At 31.6% G+C, this 8,800-nt stretch overlaps 1 protein-coding gene across 1 annotated transcript in view; it reads left to right on the top strand.

Moving 5' to 3' along the window:
• Positions 1 to 202: 202 nt before the first annotated feature.
• Positions 203 to 8,800, top strand: part of dati (zinc finger protein datilografo) — a 150,109-nt gene continuing 141,511 nt past the window's right edge. Inside the window, exons 1-2 of the mRNA XM_081974613.1 lie at positions 203 to 287; positions 3,008 to 4,061. The gene's annotated coding sequence lies outside the window, so the exon portion shown is untranslated. The remainder of the gene's footprint in view (positions 288 to 3,007; positions 4,062 to 8,800) is intronic.

The raw sequence follows: 8,800 nt of genomic DNA, 5'->3' as shown, positions 1-8,800 counted from the left end.
ATTTTTTTTTTAGGGGAATGTCCCGTTTGAAGTGGATAGTAAAGATAGCCCGATGCAATGATAGAGAGGAGAGAGACCCCCCTTTTAGCAAACTCGGACCACACAACGCGCATAGCCGATTTGTTATATACTATACTTATATACTAGGAAATTTGGGGTTTCAAAATTTCAGGGATGTGAATTTTCAGTATCTAGCTAACTGCGAAAAGAACCCCTTCACAAAATCCCCTCAACCTGTCTATACCTACAGTTTTTCTATGTATTGGAAAAAAAATTAACCGGATACAGTGAGTTCCATTTACCATTTATTTTAGTAGACGTTTTGGTGTAGTTTTTCTGTGAAAGTGAGCATCGTACCTTCACAAATTATGAAAATCATTTGCATGCTGTAGATTTTGTTCTGTACTACTTGGTTCCGTTCCAAAATACCACTTTAAGTCATGTTAATACCTAAAGTTGTTTAGAATGTGACTTTTTTTCAGAATATCCAGTAAATTAGGTGTGGCCGATTTGTCTAAAACAACGGTTTTCTCAAAAGTAGTGTGAAATTTCAAAAAGACTATTCTTAGTGCAATCTTAATAAATTTTTGATTTGCGATAGTACTGTTCAATTAGAATTTTACCAATTTTGGCAAATAGTTTTGCTCAACTTTGTGGTTGTTTAGATTGTAACGTTTGCCGTAGTCTTTTACATATTTAAAAAGGTTCACAATCATTAATAAAATACTAAAAAAAATTGAAAAAGTAACTATAATTTACTAATAAATTGTGAAATAACATTCAGTCCATTTCGAGCATTTTTGGAAAAGTCTGAAGCTGTTTAGACTGTACATTTGTCACAAATTCTTATCACCATAATAGGTTTTTTAGACTGTCTTACCATACACATTACCATTTAAATTAAAATTTTGCTCTTTTCTGCTAGTAATTGTAGTATCATTACATTCAAAACCAGAATTCTCAATTATTTTAAATGAAACACCCGGTATATTCTAGGGTTATTTGATTCAGCTTGTCGAAACCTACTATGTGCTGAATTTATGCAGGATAGTTTCTGAGATATTTATGGTCAAAAGTTTACAGAGATTAGTGCTGCAATGTTTTTTAATTGTTTTCAACGTCGATAAGCTCAATTTTTTTAAATAGGACTCCCTGTATATTTTAGAGTCAGTCAATTCTGCTGTTTATAGGCTACACAATAGCCTACTATGTTCTGTTCTAAACATGTACAGTTTCTGATATATTTGAAGTTGCCTTTCTTTTGTCAGAAAGTGTAGTCATTGCATTGAAACCCAGAATTTCACTTATTTTAAATGGGTCACCCTGTAAATTTTCATATCATTTGATTCTGATTGTTCAGGACTACAAAATATCCTACTATGTAATGTAGTAAAACGGTACGGTTTCTGAGATATTTACTCACAAATTTACCTTTTTCTTGCAGACTAGCACTGTAAGTTTTTAACATTTTCTTCAAAACCACTTATCTCAATTATTTTAAACGGGACACCCTGTATATTTTAGAGTGAGTCGAGAGTTCTTCTTATATTCTACATAATAGCGTACAAAATAGGTACAGTTTCTAAGATATTTCCGATTAAATTAAAGACTTTACGTTTTTGGTTTTTGTGATCAAATTTAAATTTTTGGCTAATTTAAAGATCACGTGACCTAAATTTTTTTCGTAAACAATTTTAAAAATTGAATTTTTTAAAGTCACGATGGTTTATTATAAAATCTGTAAATTTGTACCTAAAAATTTGAACTCAGCCAATTTCGAATTTTCGGCACTTTTCAAGACTAAATTTGGAAAATTTGAGAATGCTAAATGCTTAAAATTCTAATTTTAAGGTCACGTGACAGTTTGCCAACCTTAATGATATTGTTTATGGACAAATCACAAAGTAGAAGTCACCTGACTGAATCGATGTGTTAAAACTACATTTTTTGAGTTTTTAACTTGAAATTCAAATTCTCTCAGCTTTTCTAACGTTTTCGAGGTCACGTGACCAAAATATTTATTTTTTTTATTATATGTCACCTTTTTGCCAAATTTCAACTTCAGATTAATGACAAAAAACTTCAAAATTTCAGAAAATCACGTGACCGTCTAGACCAATAATTTTAGCTTGAATTTTTCAAAAAATACCTTTTTAAGTCACTGGACGGGACTGTATGAGCTTTAGTCAGAAATTTACAAACTTTGAAGATTTATTAAGTAAAATGACCATCATACGTTAACAAATTATGCTAATTTACAGTTATTATTGGTTTGCCAATGTAAGTTTTTGTTTAGACTGCAACGTGTGCCGTAATATTCTATACATTCTTAGTAACAAAATGCTATAAGGATTAAAAAATAATTGAGTGTTTTGGAAAAAATCTCGAAGTGCTTAGACTGTACAATTTTCAGAATTTCTTATGACCATAGTTAGTTTCTAGTGGTCTTAATACACAATAACTAATTAAATAAAAAAATTAGCACTTTTTTGGTCAGTAATAATTGTAAGAGTGCCTTCAAAACCAGAAATCTCTTTATTTTAAATGAAACACCCTGTTTATTTTAGGGTCTTTTGATTCAGCTTGCCAAAGCCTAAAAAATAGTTTACTTTTTACTGAAAAACTTCAGAATAATGTCAAAAAATTTTACCCTCCGGAAACTCACGTGAACTTTTTTCCAAAATTTATTTTTCTTAGATCACGTGACTTCAGATTAACGACAAAAAATTTAAAAATTCCAGAAAATCACGACCGTCTATACCAAATTTTTCAAAAGTTTGCTTCTTTTAGGTCACGTGACAGTTTCTATCAATTTTTAGTAAAAAAAGTGACCATCATATCTTGTTAAATTATGACAATAAACACAATTTTGATGCTTGTTTAAAAGATAAAATGACCATCATACAAATTATGTTAGTTTAGAATATTATTTGGTGTGGAAATAGTTTAGCACGTTCTGCATGATTGGTGTTGGTTTAGAGTGTAAATTTTGTCGTATTTGTTACAGAAATTACCATTGGAGTACAACAATACAGTTCTACAGTTTCTCCAGTATTTCGGCAGTACAGAAATCGCACAAATACAAACCAGATGTCTCCCTCAAACCTATTCGCAGTGAGCTACACATACTACCGTCAGAAGGACATTGAGAACTTAAGTTAAACCATTATTATCCGTATAATTTTCGAAGTTTACAAGGGCGTATTTCCACAATTCGACTTACTACATTTTTTACACTTCCACCATCAACATTCAACAATTTTCGTTCAAGTTTAACGTTAAAGTTAGCGTATTGAAGAGCTGTTTCGGGCAATATCAACAACATCATAACAGACTCAATATTTTAACTTTAATATCACTTCTTGGTTATTATAGGGCTTCAATAATATTAAATACCAGATCTGATTTATGGATTTAGTAGTTCTACCACAATATTAACAGGGCAATATTAGTATAACAAACGGGCTAGTTTTCTTATCATACAGATATACAATAAACCAGACAAAGTTTTGATTGGTTCCAGTTCAAGTTTTCGACAAAGTCCAAGAGTTTTTTGAGTTGAAAGTTTTCGAAACAAAAAAATCTGTGATCGCACGAAGAAACGTAATTCGTTGCCACTTTTTAGGAATATAACGAAAAAAAAAATCATATTTACCAGTTATTTTAGAAAGGAAAAAACTGCTCGAAAAATATTTTTCCAAGATTTCGACTTATGTGCCTTAGAGTGTCGGCCTTAAAGTAACTTACCTTAGCAACTTTGTATATTATAAAAAAAAGACTATTGAATAAAAAAACACAAAAAAGAAACGAAACAGAAATTTTCTCTCGTGTTAGTACAAAGAAAAACCTCTAAATTTTAAGTCGCGTTATAGAATTAATAATATAAGTAATCTTGTAAAAAAAAATAATTGTACAAATTCACCAAAAAAATAACCCAATTGTGACACACATTCACGACTTTATACACTTATTGCGGGCCGGTAAACGCGTTTACGTTTCGGTCGTCACCGCGGTATCTTCAGGAAAGAAGAATTTTTGGGAGTTCAACGACAACTATTCGGGTAAGTTTAATGTCTATTTTTTGGTTATCTATATCGTAATAGTCATGGTTTTTCTTAAAAATATAAATAGAAATCAACTAATTTGTTGAAAAAAAAAATTATTACGGCCCTATAACTGCTCTAATATAGATAGTTTTTAACTTTAGTATAAGTTAGGTTTAGGTAGGCTTGGCAAAGAAAACTGAATTGTTGCTAACATTTTTCAGTACTGCCCCGTATTTTAAGTGTCAATCACGTTGTCGATAAGGAATGAATTTTTTTCAATATTTTTTATTACTGACCTGTATATGTCATTTGACAGCATGAAACGTGTTCAAAAATAGCAAAAATGAATGAAACAGATTTTTAAGTATGTAGGCTTTTTCTAAATTGACTAAAATCACCGTGTATTTCCTATATTTTAGTAAGTAAAATCATACCGCTTTTCTTTCTGACAGTACTAAGTTTTGTAGTGTTTTTTCAGGTTACTGAATAGGAAATTTAATGAGGATTCCAAAAATGTGCTTAAAACTGTAATTTTCTCACTAAAAAATGGTTTTACAGGAGATTTTGTCCCTAACGGTTCTTTCAAACTTCATTCAAAAAACAGTCATTTTCTCACTGCAAGCTCGGTTTTAAAGGCAATTTTGTTCCTGATTGTCTTTCAAACTGCGTTTTTGGCAGTTCATACTTTGACACCGTTTTTCTACCTGACTGTACCAAATTTTGCAGTGTTTTTCATGTTATTGGATAGGACATTTAATGAGAATTCCAAAAATGTACTTATAATAATCATTTTCTAACTCCAAGTGGGTTTTACAAGCGATTTTGTCCCTGACTGTCTTTTCAAACTATGTTTCTGGGAGTTAAAACTTTGATACCGCTTTTTTCATTGACTGTACCAAATGTTGTAATGTTTTTCAGGTTATTGGATAGGAAATTTAATGAGGATTCCAAAAATGTGCTTAAAATAATCATTTTCTAACTCCAAGTGAGTTTTACAAGCGATTTTATCCCTGACTGTACTTTCAGACTGTGTTTCTGGTAGTTCAAATTTTGACACCGCTTTTCTGCCTGACTATACTGAATTTTGTAGTGTTTTTCAGGTTATGGGATATAAAATTTAATGAGGATTCCAAAAATGTGCTGAAAACAGTCATTTTCTCTCTCCAAGTGGGTTTTACAGACAATTTTGTCCCTGGCTGTCTGTCAAACTGCGTTTTTGGCAGTTTATATTTTGACACCGCTTTTATCCCTGACTGTACCAAATTTTGTGATGTTTTTTAGGATATCGGATAGGAAATTTAATGAGAATTTCAAAAATGTGCTTAAAATAATCATTTTCTAACTCCAAGTGGGTTTTACAGGCGATTTTGTCCCTGACTGTCTTTTCAAACTATGTTTCTGGCAGTTAAAACTTTGATACCGCTTTTTTCACTGACTGTACCAAATTTTGTAATGTTTTCATGTTATTGGATAGGAAATTTAATGAGTATTCCAAAAATGTGCTTAAAATAATCATTTTCTAACTCCAAGTGAGTTTTACAAGCGATTTTGTCCCTGACTGTACTTTCAAACTGTGTTTCTGGCAGTTCAAACTTTGACACCACTTTTTTCACCCACTGTACCAAATTTTGTAGTGTTTTTCAGGTTATGGGATATAGAATTTAATGAGGATTCCAAAAATGTACTAAAAGCAGTCATTTTCTCACTCCAAATCGATTTTACAGGCGATTTTGTCCCTAATTGTACTTTCAAACTATGTTTCTGGCAGTTCAAACTTTGACAGCGCTTTTTTTACTGACTGTACCAAATTTGGTAGTGTTTTTCAAGTTATTCGATAGGTAATTTAATAGGAATTCAAAAAATGTGCTAAAAACAGTCATTTTCTCACTCCAAGTAGGTTTTACAGGCAATTTTGTGTCTTTCAAACTGCGTTTTTGGCAGTTCATACTTTGACAGCGCTTTTCTCCCTGACTGTACCAAATTTTGTAATGTTTTTTCAGAATATTGGATAGAAAATTTAATGGAAATTCTAAAAATGTGCTTAAAACAGTAATTTTCTTACTACCAGTGGATGAGCCAGTTTGACAAGTATTTTTGTCCCTGACTGTCAAACTGTGCTTAAAACTTTAAAAAATTTTAATTTACCTTACCGGTCACGGTAAATTTAAGCCATTTTCATTACGAATAAACTTAATTGTAATGAAATGAGGATCATACTTGCTTGAATTATGGAAAATATAAAATGTGTGTCATATTTTGTTAAATTGTGAACGAAAGGTTTTACATTACCTTCAAATAGGTTAAACACTAAAAAAAACGTTTTAAACGGTCAGATAACTGTGAGAATTTTTTAAAATTGTGTTACTATTTTTGTGTACTAATTCTTTAGTGATTACAATAAAATTTCAAAATTGCCCCTAATATTACAAAGTGTGTGTCTTGTCCTGTTAAATTATGTTTCTCCTAGTGTGAAAAATCTGGAAATCACGCAAAATAATAACCTAAATCAGTGCAAAACTCTCTGAAATTCCACGTTTGATTCTCTACAGACTAACACCAGAAAGGGCGTGTACAGTTCAAAAATTAATGTTTAAATAATTAAAATCGGTGACACCCAAAATTGAAACGCATGCGCGTTTTCCACAAAATCGTGGAAAATTCTCAAAAAACTGTCTAAATTCATTATATAAACACTTATATATAATAAACAAATGACGTTCGACTATCCAGCGTCCAAAGCACAGGCCTATGTAAAGCCGCCGATCCAAAATGGCCGACCGCGTATATAACGGCCAAAGTGGCGGCGTGCGGGGTGGGGGGTGAGGCTCTGACCAATCGGAGCGTTGCATTTTAGCCAGGACCGATTTTTTATAAATATAAAATTTATCGTAGCGCCGCCACGCCCTCTATATTTGTCGTACTGTAGTATTGATGTTGGTTTTTGGAAAAATTCCTCTCGAATATATAATTTTGAGCAAATGGCATTTCAGTCCCGGCCGATTTGCAACTATATCGATTTTCTTCCCCTCCCCTCGAACGATATTGTTGGATTTGCGTTGCATTTATTTATGTAAATATACGTTTATGTATATATTTTATTTAAATTGTTGGATGGAAATTTAAATTACGCATTTCTGGTAATGGTATTTGAATGGTTTCGGAATTGTTTATATGGCATGAAAGGAGTTTTTTTCCGGGAATGCTAAAAAGGTTTTTGTTTGATGTTGCTGATTTCTGATTGGAATTTGTTAACTTTCAATAATCGGAGGATTATTATATAAAAATTCTGATTGTGAATCGCCGCCACTGGCGTTGAAAGTTGTCCGACGACAACTCGGTAAAGGTAAATTAAAACAATCAGAACATCTTCATTTCATCCTCAAGTGTGTAAATACAAGAGTTTTATTGTCTTTACGGTGATTTTTACTACCATATAGCGGAGCGTCCGTAAGTAATTAACATTCGTCGCGCTTCACACCGTTAACATTTTATTTATTAAGTTTCATCTACCGCCCAAGGAACTTTTCCTTAACACACCACCTTAAGTCGAAAACATAGTTTGTTCCGTACATTTTTCGAGAAAATCATTAAGGGTGAAATTAGTATGAAACAATTCTTCGAATAAATGGGATTTGCCGTAAGTAAGGCAGGTGATGCTGAACGAAAATGACTCTTGATGATATTGAGTTCAGTTGCTGATTAGGTCCATTTTAATGATGTCACATTTAGGGCTAATATACGTTTTCTAACTACAAATTTTCAGACAGTGATAAGTTGCTTTGTTTCTCAGATATAGGATGTTAAAGTTTAACTTAAAAAAATATTTCAAGTTTCGTATCTTAATTAGAAAATACCTTATAACGCAAAAGTAATGTAGTTTTTTTAATAAAATTACTTACTAGTTTTGAATAGTGATTCGATTATTATTCACGGCTACTACTCACTGGTTCAGTCTACTCGCGGACACCACCAACATATAGTGAAAATCAAAGTAAAATGCAGTGACGTAACAGTTAATAGAAACATAAATGTTTTGAATGTAATGTTTGTGAACGTTTGCTTCTTCATTGGTCACATTCTTGAACATTTCCTTTTCTCTGGCTACGTACAAGTCCATAAGGTTTTACCTAAACCTTGATTACTTTTCTATTACATTATTACGTCATACTTTGACAGATACATTTGGCTGCCAGTTACAGCTGTCTTTTGTTTTGTTCTAAACCTGATAAGTGTCAAAAAACAACAAAACATACTTGAAAAGTAACAAAATCAGTGTGATTTTTGATTCAATGCATTTTAGAGCTTTTGGCTTTTGCGACATTTGGTTGTCTGTTTCTGATTTAATTTTAGTTGTAATGCCTATAGTACTCAAATTTTGTATTACCAAAAATGCTACTAAATATGTTGAAATACTGTTATAATTACATATTCATTTATGTCTACTAAAAGTTTCCAGTAACCTATTAGTAAGATTTTTTAAGTAAACTGTTACTATTTAATACATAAATACACTAGATAAAATAAGCTTGTTTAATAATAAAAATGACTATTTAAAACCTTAAATACAATAATTGTTGATAAGCAAAAAAGCCCAAGGAACTTTTCCTTAACACATCTTAAGTCGAAAACATAGTTTGTTCCGTACATTTTTCGAGAAAATCATTAAGGGTGAAATTAGTATGAAACAATTCTTCGAATAAATGGGATTTGCCGTAAGTAAGGCAGGTGATGCTAAACGAAAATGACTCTTGATG

The sequence above is a fragment of the Ips typographus genome, linkage group LG3 (assembly GCF_016097725.1).
Source record: "Ips typographus isolate SLU linkage group LG3, UJ_Ityp_2.0, whole genome shotgun sequence".
In the NCBI taxonomy this organism is placed as follows: domain Eukaryota; kingdom Metazoa; phylum Arthropoda; class Insecta; order Coleoptera; family Curculionidae; genus Ips; species Ips typographus.
The sequence above is the reverse complement of the archived record's forward strand: the minus strand, read 5'-3'. Positions and strand labels throughout refer to the sequence as shown.